This window comes from Manduca sexta, chromosome 13 (genome assembly GCF_014839805.1).
Source record: "Manduca sexta isolate Smith_Timp_Sample1 chromosome 13, JHU_Msex_v1.0, whole genome shotgun sequence".
NCBI classification, from domain to species: domain Eukaryota; kingdom Metazoa; phylum Arthropoda; class Insecta; order Lepidoptera; family Sphingidae; genus Manduca; species Manduca sexta.
Window position 1 is genome coordinate 263,130 of NC_051127.1, and position 6,000 is coordinate 269,129.

Consider the following 6,000-nt stretch of genomic DNA (forward strand, 5'->3'; position numbering starts at 1 on the left):
TTCCATATCTAAAACATTAGCATAAAGGAGAACTAGTAAATGAAGTTCGTAAGTCAAAGCAATGGTAAAAACCGAAATGAAAAATAACTAATGTCGAGGTTGGCGTACTCCGCATTAAATATAAAATAACTTTATAAATAAAATTTAATTTGAATTCACAGTTTTATGCAAGGTAATTACGTTCTAACTGGACCAAACTGGCCGTAAAATAAAGTTGTGCCGAAGTAAAGTCGATATCGGCCGGCTACCACCCCAGAAAAAATATCATAAACTTCAATTCAACACGTTATGCCGCGTTTTCCAACCTGTTGCGCTGGTCCGATATGAGTTTTATACAGATTAATGGTACTGTGTATCTTTTCGGATATTATTGCTTTTTTATAAATAATAACCAATTATTAGTATTCAAGCTTTGCCGGTGGTGGGATATATTTTATATCCGCCCAGATAACGACCACCGTACACAAGGTGCTAAAACCCGGAATAGCGGCCCACGTAAGTGTATCGCGTTCCGGGATTAGCCTGTGTGTATCCAGTTCTAACAGGCCGACATAATTGCGTCGACTGTCGAGAGGTAATCATCTCTCGTCAGTCGACATTCTATTGGACCATCAGGTGCAGCGGGGTCACATTGCTCGTATAAAATAAAATATAAATGAAATTCTAAGGCAAAAAAAGACTTATTTCTGCATATTCTAAATAACTAGATGTCTCCGAAAGGCATACCTTGTTTATTTGTTATCAGCATCATATAGTTTATTATTGTCTGTTTGAATGAATCTTTAAATCTGAATGGTATTTCACCAACTTTTTCAACTAGCAGTATAATCAAAACTTTGCCAGCGACATCGATCCGCAGTAAACGAGTTAATAACCTCACTGATTGGACAAAACAAAATTAATGGAAACCAACTGCTCCCCGGCATCCACGCGAACGTAAAAAGGGTCTTAATTCATTCCTTTAATAATCTTTTTGGTCTTGACACGAACCAAACAATGGCCCTTTACGTTTTAATATTTTTGACCTTCGCCTTTTACGTTTTTGCTTTAAAAGCATCAAATAAAATATTAAGTTTAAAACCCCAAGCGATCGTTTGAAGCGTTTTGTTCTTTAATTGTGTTTCCTCGCCTTTGGCAATATTGTAAAATTGATGTCCCTGAGCGAAAATGATAAAGATTTTATTATAAACACATTTATTTAGGTGGACTAGAAGACAAAGATTAATCGTTATAGGAAAATGAGTTCTATTTTTAGCAACTTGTTTTGAACTGTTTTTGTGATCGATTAAGGCATTAAGAACGCCTACATATATATATGTATTGATATAAATACTGCCACACAAGCCCAAATACATTTTCAACGTTGAAATTTGAGAAAAGGTACTAATCAGTTGTTAGTTTTGGTTGGCGTTCATTAATCAATATAGTCAGATGAAGACATATTTGGTTACATATTGGTTCAAAGCTTAAACATGTACTGATAGGAGTCGCCAGTTATGAACTCAAAGAGGCCTGAGAAAAAGAGAATGCCGAAGAGGCAGGATGTCGGGGGCAAAGCAGAAATTACATAAATGTTATTCCAATAAATTAACACAGACATACAGAAGTATGTACTTGTAATTAATGTAGGAGGGTGTCCTCCCTCCTTCCCCTTGTTGACGCCCATGCACGTTCTTATGCAAATTAATTATGTACCTACTCTGGCATGATTTTCGCAACTCCATAAGTTTCATGAACTGTTCTTATCACGATAGAAGATTCTTGAAAGCATATAAAGGTAACAAATACTGTACTATTAAAACAAAACAGCCAAGCACAGAGGCTATTGATACGTTTTCTGTGGCCGAGTTATTGCAAAGAGCATGCGTCCAAGCGTGTTGTACGTAATGTTATCGCTGTATATGAGAGAGGTATGCACAGTATGCAAATCTGTGAAGCGAAAATGGGTTCACTTAGGGTTTTGTCAGTGATGTATTTAGTAGTATGTTTAACGGGTAAAACAAAGATGTTCCATTTAAAAATACGTGAGTATATTTACAGGAGGTCGCTGCATGCGGGCCGCTTGCAAGAGGTCGATCTGGATCTTTGAGAGAGGCCCATGTTCAAAAGTGGACATCCTGCGGCTGATGATTATGATGATGATGAGCATATTTGATGAACTAGTTCAGTGGCGTAGTTACAAAGACCGTGCTATGATGTCAGGTTTGATTCTTTGGTTATAAAATGATCAGGATCAGAGATCTGAAACTATTTGCAGTAAATATCTAAATCGCTTCCTAGGTGATACCTAATATAGCTGATAGGAACTACTAGCTACTTTTGAAAAGGTAAAAAGATCGAAGCGATGTACAGTTTAAATTTCTAACTACCTATAAAAAGAAAAAAGATCGAAGCGATCGACTATTTGAATTAAGAAATAGAAATCGTATTTGTATGAGGTATTAAAATGTTGCCTACTGGTGTATACGTACCTATATTGTATACTGTAGTATAGAAATATTTATAAAGGAGTCGAGGGCAGTGCGACCCGGCCTGTTCTCGATCTACTTACCGTCCTAATAAATATCAGTCTCTCTTTACGTGTGCTTCATTGCAATTCGTCCTACACAATATCTTGTGAATATATTATTTTACGTACTACCTACTAAAATGTTCTTTTAACCATACACTGAAATTTAATAATCAGAGCAACTGAACCGAAGGATCAATAAAAGAAAGGATTTGAACGCTCAAAAGCACCAGAACCATAAACCTTAGGAGCTTTAAACCTTTATCCATTTGTTCGGAAACATTTTTCATTCCAATAAGCATCAAACAATTTAATCAAGAACAATTGAATCACTCCGCGACTCCCACGAGATTTCCAATGCAGTTCTGTGCCGTTGAACTTCGTGAACTGGAGATCACGGGTGACATCTTCAATAAAAAAATTGGCTAAGTACGATTAAAACCTGTAAAAAAAAAAGATTCCGTACCTTAAAACTGATGTTGATGTTTACTTATGTTAAAATAAAGCGCTACTATTAGCCTGTAAAAGCCAGTGTTACATTATTTGACCAGACGAGTAAATTTCTCGTTCGATGGTATGACTGATCTAACAGTAGGGGCTAGAAACAGTCGACACTGTGATTAACAAAATCCTATATGAGTTTAAACAATGGTAGACTTTGGTTTTTAATCCGTAACGGCTTCTAAATCCATAAATAATTTACCTAACAACCTTCATAAGGCCATTAAAATCATAAACAAGAACATTAGTGCCAAATCAATACAGAAATCTATATATAATATATAGGCGATAGTTCTTTTTCGAATGTATTTTTACATTACAGTAAGACGCTTATTATATCGCGTAGAGAAATTGCGTAGACATGAAATTCCTACATCCATTATAAGGAAAATGTGTCAGCACACGCAACTACGTAATATAGAGTAAGCAACTATGATACAAAAAATGTTTTACGAACCTCATGTTTTTAAGCTTTAGGGTAATAATAAATATATAATATTATCAGCCCTGTATATACTACCCCACTGATGGGCCCGGGCCTCCTCTACTAGGTACTGAGAGGGATTAGACCTTAGTTTACCACGCTGGTCTGCGAATTAACAGATTTCACATATCCTCAAAATTCTTACAGAGAATTTCTCAGATATACAAGTTGCGTCACTATAATTTCCTTTACCGTTAAAGCAAGCTATAATTCAGCGCTGCTGGCACATTCCCAATACTTCCCGTGTTATAGGTATTGGATGGAGATCATATTAATAAGATCAGGTAGTCCCTTATAAGTCCTCAAGTAAGTCTACTTGCTCGTTTATAAACCTATCCTATAAGAATGAATTACTCTATTCTTTACTAACTCCTCACATAAGCTAATGTAAGTCTTGCGTAGTCCCTTGCGTGGTAATGCGATAGTTTATATCCCGAAATAATTAAATGCTTCAGGAGGTAAATACTAAAGGATGAAGGATTAGTCTTCTACCTGCCTTTATCCCAGTCTAAAGTGGGGTCAGCGCAATATATCTTTTCAAAATGATAAAGGATTTGGCGTAGTTTTGCTATCAACCTTTTCTGATCCAGTCCTAGCAAACTGTGTTAGAAAAAGTCATACAATTTGTTTCCTTATGGGAATTGATTTTTATATGCGAGCACGCCAAACTGATCCCACTTCACCTGATTGTAAGTGCAGTGGGGTCTAGATACAGTGTTACTGACGAGAGATGTTTCTCCCTCGTCAGTCGTCACTATGTCAGCCTATATGACGCCGTTTTAATCACCTTCTGATCCATAAGTTGTACACGCTACCCCAAGCCAACCAGTACAATACTATGAAAACATAATCTGATCTGCAGTGAAGTTTTCCGACAGGCAACTCGACACAACATATGCATGACTGTGGTTACAAATCGGTCTGATTATAATTAGATTCTACATGAAGATAAGCCAGCAGGAATCAAGTTATAATATGGACCTGCGCCACTGATGATATCTATCGAAATACATTTTATATGAAGGGCAACATTTAACGTTAATAAGATGCTTACCAAAATCTCATTTCGTAGCAGAATTTGTTTTTCTTATTAATATATTCGTCTCACTAATAGAGTGGTAATGGGCTTAAAAACTGGTGGTCCTGGGTTCGGTCTCGAAACAAATTTAAACAAATTTTATTATAATTAAGATCAATAAATTATCATTATTAAACTTATCAAAATTACTAACAGTACTTTGTAATTCAAGGTGGTGGATGGTGTTTCTACTGTTTATGGGCGGTCGTATCGCTTACCATCAGGCGAACGGTAAGCTCATCTCGTCATTCAAAGAAATAAGAATAAAAAAAACTCTACGTTCATCAGCCTTGACCAATTATTTGAATCAACGTAATTCCAAGTAATTTTTTTTCTATGTTGATAATCATAACTACTTTCTCACGCACGAATACGCTTTCTCATTCTTATTAGAAATGGTCTCGGAATAGTTCGTGTCTAAAAATATTATTTGTCATAGACATACAATGATATTACAAATGACAATAGCCCATTTCACGAACCAGGCACGAATCTGCTGTGTTTATTTTGGTCAATATCGACGTTTGTAAATAAATTACTTAAGGCCTTGTCCGAGCAAATTTCCTTGAGCATTCGTTTGATACTTTTAGGACATATGACTTACGGGCGGGAATACGCAAAATTTCTTTAAAAATCAATTTCGAGTCTTTTTGAAACTACTAGAATATTCCTTGTCGAATTGTTTATTTATTATTAGTTTTGGTTACAAATTGAAATGATGTGTACTTTAAAAGGAAATTCACGAAATCAATAATTTTAATGGAATTTTTAATATGAAATTAATTAAACAATATACACATTATAAAAAAAAATAAACAGTCAAAGTAAATATAAGTTATTGTAAAAAATTATCATGTATAGATTTTTTGCTGCATATCACAAACTATGAGTAGAATAACTTCTTAAAATATGGGTAGCTCGTTGTTTTGCTTAGGGAAGTACATTAAATGACTTTTTTCTTTTTTTTATATAAGTACATATTTGAAACCAGTGTTAATTATATTATGTTTCATTTACATAATATAATTAACACTGGTTCCTTTAATTACCTTTAAACCGTTATTATAGAGAAATTATCTCGGTTCGACTGAGATAGTGTCACTTAATCACAAAAAATGTGAAGAGACACTGCTATTGCATTTCGCGTGATAGGTGTGATTTACGGAGATGAGATACGTACCTTTATGATCCCTAATACTTATCTATGAAGCCAATATTTTGTGGTTGTTGTGAGTTATTTTTGTTTATAGTCGGCGGAAGTTAAATATCTATAGAACTATGCACGTAGGACTGTGTTATAAAAATCGATTCTCACGTGGTTTATTACTATGTTTACTGTTGAGTATCAAAGACAGTCTGGCGACGCATTATTCGAGGTGACACTAATGTGGTGCGTTAAGACCTAAATTTCGAACCACAATAATCAGT